The following is a 9,004-nucleotide window of genomic DNA, read 5'->3' on the forward strand; positions in this document are numbered from 1 at the left end:
GTGCACTGTGACCTGTAAATTTTGGCTTGTAATTTAAGCTTTTCATCGACCTTCTCAACAATAAAATGATGAATATATCCCTCCAATGCGTAGTTTAGGCCCTTTTGGTTACTTCTCAATGACATCTGATCGTTATGTCCCCAAAAATCATCAGTTGCCTCCTGTGAAATGCCGTGTACTGTGACACCTGCCATAGCGCCGGGCACTGAATGTTGATAGTTTGTCCAGGTGAGTGGAGGGGGCGTGGCTTAGCCATAGGTCAATTGTCTGCAGCATGAGGAAACAAACTGCATCTTATCTAGGGATCATTTGTGGTTTCGTAACATGCAAATTATATCAGAATCAAACCTTGTGGTACTCTATAGACCACCTGGTCATTAATCACAAGTTTTAGAAGAACTTGGAGAATTCAACAGCGATTTAAACGTTGGACTCCTCAGGTGGAGCAGTATGCTTGTGATGCACACTGTGCACAATGATAAATTATAATTAATGACACGTGAGTGAAATATGAGAAAAAGTGAGCACTTAGTATCAGCGAACTGTGTCGGCTCACAGCTGGAGAATCAGTTCAAAAACAGTTGAACAGAAACACAACCGTCATCACTGATTACTTTTGGAGTGTTGTTTATTGTCACTGAAACAGGGATACTTACTTTGTTGATTGCAAATTACCTTCAAGGGTGCAATTTTTCAGTTCAGCCAGGTGTTTGCTAAAACTATACAGGTAAATAAGACAAGTCGCAGTTCATCTGTAACTCACTGGTTGTAGTATTACTGGTCTATGTGCCCGTCACCAGCATCACATGTTGGACTCAATTTCTTCTGAGATTCAGAAGTGACAAATCAGGTCACTTAACTGATGGACAGTTGAGATGTGAGATTACACAAACAAAACACACACATTTACAAACATGAGTTATTGTGACATTTATTTTGCATTTAAAACAACAATATTCCAGTATGCATATAGTATTATTGTATACAACTGAACCAGTTTAAACCATTAAGTCAGTGGGCTTGGTGTTATAGGTGTCTTAACTATGGTTTGAGTCCATTAAGATGAATATTTGACAGCATTCAAATGTCATATAGACAAAGAGGTGTGTATTCAAATGTTATGGTGTCATTGAGCTCAGACAGCACCTGTTTACCCTGTGTGTGTGTGTGTGTGTGTGTGTGTGTGTGTGTGTGAACCAGTAATGGTATCTTTGTGAGGACCAAACTCAGCTTTAAACCATCGTACTGAGGACATTTCTGCATTGTGAGGACACTTTGGCCAGTCCTCACTACCTTACAGTACTGTTTGAAGGTTAAGACTTGGTTTGAAGGTTCAGCTTAGAATTAGGTTTAGGTTCGAGTTAGTGTTAGGGTCCGGCATTTAGATGTGATGTTTAAGGTCTGCAATATGTCAGCCAGGGTCCTCACAAGTATAGAAATGTAAAAACTGAGTAACATCTGGTTTGTAGCTAAAGGTCACATCAGTGAAATTGCATCAGTGAGGTCTGACATACTTTTACATGCATTTGTAGTTCAGTGGTTTTCCTGACTAGCGGGGGAAGCCTTTGCTGCTGGACTGCTGTAAGTAGTCTTTGTTTGCACAAGGGTCCATTCACAGTCCACTATATGTGCTAGACCACTGCGAACATACAGTACTCCCCAGACCATCATGGCAAATACAAAATACATTCCAGCAAAAGACCTTGAAAATTCCTAATAATTCTATAGAAACCACCTTGAAAACCTTGAAAAGAGATCATCTAAGAACAAACGTTAAATCACGAGAGCAGGTGACACCTTTAACCACCTCACAACCACTCAACACACAATCAGATATTATATAAGTAAAACTGACCTCCCTACTTTCCTAAAACCTTTAAAGAGCCCTCCACCAATTTGGCATTGTACTCCTATAAAATCAAATTGTCAAAAACCTGTCATATTACCCACAATGCAACTCGACCAACAACAAAAACTAGGCTACACAGTGGATGTATAAAGAATGCTATGAACGTTACGAACTGACACTGCTTGTCCACAGATCTGCTGTGTCCGGTGCCATCTGGCCAACTGGTGGCGTATCATAACACCACCAAAGGTTAGGTCTGGCTGCACTCCGCTGTTATATGGGGTGCCCCAGGGCTCAATCCTTGCTCCCATTCTTTTCTCATTGTATATGCTTCCCTTGGGCCAGATAATCAGTCATTTTGGTTGTATATTCTATCATTGCTATGCGGATGACACTCAGCTATATTTTTCAGTAAAGCCAGATGATCTTAGCAACCTAAACACTCTCCACAACTGTTTAGCTGCGATAAAGGACTGGATGTCTGTCAACTCTCTTCAGCTAAATTCTGACAAAACTGAGATTCTCATTTTTGGCCCTGAAAATACTGCTCAAGGCATCTTTAAGCATATTGGCCCATTTGCCCCCTATGTCAAAACGAAGGCTAGGAATCTTGGTGTTACATTTGACCCTAAATTGAAACTTGAACAACATGTCAATAAAATAGTTCAATCCTGCTTTTTTCAACTCAGGAACACTGCAAAAATCAGACCATTATTGTCAGCCTCTGACTTGGAACATATCATTCATGCCTTCATTTTTTCCTGTCTCGATTACTGCAACTCCCTTTTCACCTGCCGTAGCCAAGCTGACCTGTCACGTGTCCAGCTTGTACCAAATGCAGCAGCGAGGCTATTAACTAGGACTGGCCTTAGATCCCACATCACTCCTGTTTTAGCCTCACTGCATTGTCTGCCAGTGAAGCTCAGGATTCATTTCAAGATTCTTTAATTACCTATAAGGCCTTACACGGTTTAGCTCCTACCTATATTTCTGAGCTACTAAGCCCATATACCACCGAGCGGTCACTTAGGTCTTCCAACCAAAAGCTGTTGGCCATACGACGTGCCAACCTAAAAACCAAAGGTGACTGTGCTTCTGCTGCCCTGGCACCCAGACTTTGGAACAACCTCCCCACTTCTATTAGATCAGCTGAGTCTGTTGACTGGTTCAAAAAACACCTAAAAACCTATTTTTTTTTTTAGAATGGCTTAAATAACATTTGATAAATTCAAGTGTGTACTCTGGGTGATGACTGCATGCTCGCTGTGCTCGTATACATGTGTGTTGTCTGTATGTGTTCTTGAAACTCTACAGGATGATTTAAACATCAACAACATGATGTAACACAACAACACACTAAGCACCTAGAAAGATCCAAGCAGCAACGTACAACAACCAGTTTGCAACAGTGATAGTTTTCCTGCTCTTTGAAGATACAGGACAGGTAGCACCAAGCAGCTGGGCAGACTAAACCAGCTTCCACAGGATGCCACCACACACATGACATTAGTGTTTGTCAGGACATAGTTGTACAGGCCAGTGGAAGCAAGCAGCCCCACAAACCACAACCCCAGCACTCCCAGTATGGCTGTGACAGTGTGAAAAGCCCTCTGCTTTGATTGGTCAACCCGCTGCTTTTCCCCACCTCCTTCCCCTGGGCTTGGACGAATCAGAACACAGAGAACAGAAAGGCTGCAGAAAGACACGACTGCTAAGGAGAAGACCAACAGGATAATCAGTGGGATGATGGGATAATCAGGCAGATACAAAGCAGTTACACCCGTCATCACAAAGCTCATCAGCCAAACACATCCAATGCTGATGTTTCTGATCCTGACACCACGTTCATTTCTTAATCCCATGTAGGTGATGGGGTGAACGACGGCCAGGTATCGCTCCACACAGGTCAGGACGTGGAAGAAGGCCTCTCCAAATAAAACAGAAGAAGAAACACAAATTCCAAATGCTTTAATCAGCAGGTGATTCGCATACACGCCACAGACGTAGCAGAGGCACCCCGGGCCCCACATCAGATTTACAGCAGCCATGTTGTAGGTGAAGACGTCAGAGTGGCTTGTTGTTTTAAAGGAGCGCTGCTGCCGCCATCGTTGGTGACCCAGGTACAGGACGAGACAGCAGAGAGGCAAGGTGAGGAAGGTTCTTATAACTATGAAGGCCTCAGTTATGATCATGGCAGCTTGAGAGCTATCACAAATGTAGAATGGAGCATTGCTGGAGTTGGAGTTGAAAACAGAGTTTGTTGCCATATCTACTGAATGTAGCAGCTGGCCTGAGGAGAAAAAGAGGAAGGAGACATGAAGGGTAGACAAAGGGAAAAGAGAGAGATTGAGACACAGTTAAGTTATATTTCATTTACTTAAAGCCCCTACAAGGAACTTTCATTTTGAGTTGATTTTGGCGACCCTGTGGACAAAAGCGGTAGTGTTTTGCTGGAATGAAGCCTACATTTCCCATGAGCTCTAGCGCGTATTGTCGTAAAGACGCTTACCTGGCTCATGCATGTGTTCTGGGGATGAATGAAACAACAAGACGGGAAAACTTTGCCCCCACTCCTATCGGGGATCCCAGCTCACCTCTGCCGCGCCCCAGCTTCACCTCTCCGGCGTAAGCGCCACTGTCGCCGGGGTAAACGGGGTCTGCATTGGTCCGACAGCCCATTGGTCCGACCATATTAAACCCATTGTTCCAAAATCATCATGATGCCCTGTGGTTAAGGTCTGGTTAGGTTTAGGCACAAAAACCACTTGGTTAGGGTCAGGAAAAGATCATGGTGTGGGTTAAAATGAAAAAGAAAGTGACAAACACATAAGCCGTGAGCCTGCTCCACCTCAAGCCTTTCCCAGCCGACCCAGAGCCGGTCACAGCGCACCATCAAGGCAGAAATACGCCTGCCGGGAGCCGTTCAGCACCGCGGAGAGCTCCCCACACAACCCGGACCCCAGAGTTAATAACAGGAGGTTATGGTGTTTCACTCTCTCCTCTCTATGACACTTGTATCTCGACCAGTAGCCTACTTTTGTTGTGTTGCTGATCCTCTATGGTACACAAATACAGTATAGCCTAGTATAATCACATATCGGAACAATGGGCTGTCAGATCAGTGACATGGAGCTGGGGTAAACGCAGCAGTCTGCTGGTAAGGCTGAAGGCCTGTTTGGTGAGCACATCCACGGCTTCTTGGACTGAGTATGGAGCAGTGCCTCGCCTCTTTATTTCTCGGCACTCGCTGAACCCTGTCGGCGCCTGGCTGGTACCTGTCGTCGGCCCGGATGAGGTGTTCCAGCCCCGTGGCCCCTGCTCTCCTCGTCCCCGCTGGCGAGGGGTGAATCTGCTCAACCTGCGGCCTCTGTGTGTGGCTCCCCAGACAGCTAACGCCGTGGACCCGCCGGCTCCTGCCAGGATTGGGCTGGTAAATGCCAGATCGCTAGCGAACAAAACGTTTTTTGGATTTTCTCTGTGTGACTGAGACGTGGCTGACTGTTGGTGAGTCCAGTGCTTTCACAGAACTTTTACCCGATGATTGCTGCTATTTTAACTCCCCACGGACGTCGAGTCGAGGAGGAGGAATAGCGACTATTTATAAGAGTCACTATAAATGTAAGCAGCTAGGTAAGATGACGTGTGCCGTCTGAGTGCCGTAAATTGCTTCGTCCTGGAAGCGACCTGGGGCGGACCCGGAGACAGTTTCCTAAAGGTATGGATATACACTATATAGAAATAGCTTATCTTCACACCGATGTTGTAGGTCACGCACAGACATCAGCAGAAACAAGAGACTTTTGCATATCCAGTTAAAAGTTCCTTGTAGCGGCTTTAAAGAGGCAACAGACAGCATCTTTTCCTAAATATATCATGATGAAAATAATGTGGGTTGCACAGGAAACGCGTCATGTATTGTCAAACTGGTCGGTCAGCCAATCAGGGACTGGAGCTGGTCCTTATGAGGAGTTGGGCATGAGATTGTTGAGTCACGAGCACAATGGCTGACATCCTGGTTGCCATTCTACGGCAGCCCTCGGACAGTGATACCCCCCTCCCTTCCTTCTGTTCTCTTCTCACGGAGGCAGCTATCCACGGACATCGCCCAGCTAAGTTACGCCCAGCTAAGTGAACACTGGACTTTGTTTCCCATTCAATTTGAGCTCCAACCGGCCGCATGGTTTCCATGCGGTAGCGTTTATTCTAGAATGGGGACTGTTTACATGTGCATATTGGTATAATTCCACTGTGTCTACTGTTGTTTGTACTGGTACTGTACATATTGGTATCATTCACTGTGAGCTGTTTGTACTGGTACTGTACATATTGGTATCATTTACTGTGAACTGTTTGTACTGGTACTGTACATATTGGTGTCATTCACTGTGAGCTGTTTGTACTGGTACTGTACATATTGGTGTCATTTACTGTGAGCTGTTTGTACTGGTACTGTACATATTGGTGTCATTCACTGTGAGCTGTTTGTACTGGTACTGTACATATTGGTGTCATTCACTGTGAGCTGTTTGTACTGGTACTGTACATATTGGTATCATTTACTGTGAGCTGTTTGTACTGGTACTGTACATATTGGTATCATTTACTGTGAGCTGTTTGTACTGATACTGTACATATTGGTGTCATTTACTGTGAGCTGTTTGTACTGGTACTGTACATATTGGTATCATTTACTGTGAGCTGTTTGTACTGGTACTGTACATATTGGTATCATTTACTGTGAGCTGTTTGTACTGGTACTGTACATATTGGTGTCATTCACTGTGAGCTGTTTGTACTGGTACTGTACATATTGGTGTCATTCACTGTGAGCTGTTTGTACTGGTACTGTACATATTGGTATCATTTACTGTGAGCTGTTTGTACTGGTACTGTACATATTGGTGTCATTCACTGTGAGCTGTTTGTACTGGTACTGTACATATTGGTGTCATTCACTGTGAGCTGTTTGTACTGGTACTGTGCATATTGGTGTCATTTACTGTGAGCTGTTTGTACTGGTACTGTACATATTGGTATCATTTACTGTGAGCTGTTTGTACTGGTACTGTACATATTGGTGTCATTCACTGTGAGCTGTTTGTACTGGTACTGTGCATTCTGCTATAATTATTTGCATTACTATTTGTTTTTTCTTCAGATAAATCTGATAATTGTTGCTCGGTCTCTTTACTCATTTATTTAGTAGAGTGTCCACACACCTTCTCATTCTACATATACATAGAGGTATACTGGTGGCTTTACAGCCTACATTTTATTCATTATCTCTGATTCCCACGCTCAGTTTGGTCGTTGCCACAGTGCGACACAACACCACTGATGCTAGGTGGCGCCAAGCTAAAAAAAAAATGAATCCTATCTGTTGCCTCTTTAATTTAAAGAATTGTGTGGAGTGTTTTTCCTCTTAATATAATTTAAAACATATGACCTGATGATTAAGTATTGAGTTATTTAGGAGCACTCACCTCGTCAGTCGTGTTTCTGATTGTCCTCACAGCTGACAACCCTTGATGTTTAGCACAGCACCAATAGCTTTGCTTCAGTCTGTCACGTCTGACAGGATTCAAATAACCTCCGAACAACGACAGGTGTTCATTCAAATGACATCGTGTCACACAGAGTGGAGAGCAGTTTGATGGCAAACCTCATTCATTTGCTTCACAGTGAACTTCAGTGCAAACAATCTTCGTATGCATGACCCCAGCCATCCTTACTATTGGCAGAGTAGCGTCATGTTTGATCAGTGAAATGACCGTACAAGCACAGATTGGTGGCTGAAACATAACCATGCTGGCTGCAAATTCACACTGAGAAGAAAGTACAGCTGTGGCTACACCCATAACACCACCAAATCTGGTTCATTTATCAACACCTTTAAACAGTCCATGTGCACTCAAACACTCTACATTTATTAACATTTATTTAGGTATATTATTTATACACTTATTCACCATTTATTTGAGGTTGGTCTGTCCAAACATCGCTACATCAGATGTCTTATTATGACATTAAAATATCCGTTATCTACCATGAAACAGTAAAAACATCCGCTCCAGTTACACCAGACATAGCTAGCTAGGCTACACCTGTAACCTTGGATTAGCTGATGAAGAGATGTCTGTAAAACTGTTGACAGGAGTCGTCCAACTGCAAACGAGGTCATTTATTACTTTTTGTATTATTAATATTAAGCTATGAAGGTTTAGATAATTGCCTCCTGCGTATTGGCCCAGGCATTTTTTCACTAATTGGTTTATTTCACGCCATCCTTGCTCACGCACAATGCTCCTTTCTTAGCAATCACGACACTATCACTTGTTACTGAATAACAGCTTCAGCTGTGGAATGGACAAATTTACAACTCAAATCTTAGATAATAACCCAACAACCACAGTGTGACTGTTCTCACCCTCACCCACACATTTGAGTAGAAGATTTATCTTGCAAGATCTTGGAAGGGTCTGAAGTTCGCAGTGGTCTAGGTGGTGATATGTGTGTTTGAAATGAAATTTTCTATGCTGATGATGTGATACTCTGCATGACTGGCTTGTTGTCATGTTTATAATGTTTCTTGTTAAAAATCTTTTGAACTGAGTCAAAAGAAGAACAATCTAAGCCTGTAAGAAAACAGTTTATTACCTGAAAACACATCTAACACGACATGACTCCCATTGTGACATTTCTGGCGAGAGACCTCCCGTCGCCAAGTTGAGAATTCTGTCACGTGCACCACTAACGTTAGTTAAAGTTTACAGCGCTAAGACAACTGAAAACAAAATCTGCAAATTAAATCAATTCATATCTAAATTGTGGGTCTATTCTCCAGTGTTTCTATTTTAATTGACAGGATGTGGTTTAAAGAAAATGAAGTGATCCGAAACACTTCGGGAACCAGCAGCAAATCCTGATTAGTATGAATGTAATTCTGATGCACCTGGCTGGAGTTACTGAAATAACAGCGGCTCTACTTGTGAAACAATAGTTTGTATTCATGGTCGTTATCAATCACCTGATGAACTCTTTCCACCAAACTGCTGTCTGTGCACACACACACGCACACACACACACACACACACACACACAGACTCCCGTGCATGGCACCATTTAATTTGAATAAGCACTAGCCTTTGTTTGCAG

Source organism: Epinephelus fuscoguttatus, linkage group LG23, assembly GCF_011397635.1.
Source record: "Epinephelus fuscoguttatus linkage group LG23, E.fuscoguttatus.final_Chr_v1".
NCBI lineage: Eukaryota > Metazoa > Chordata > Actinopteri > Perciformes > Serranidae > Epinephelus > Epinephelus fuscoguttatus.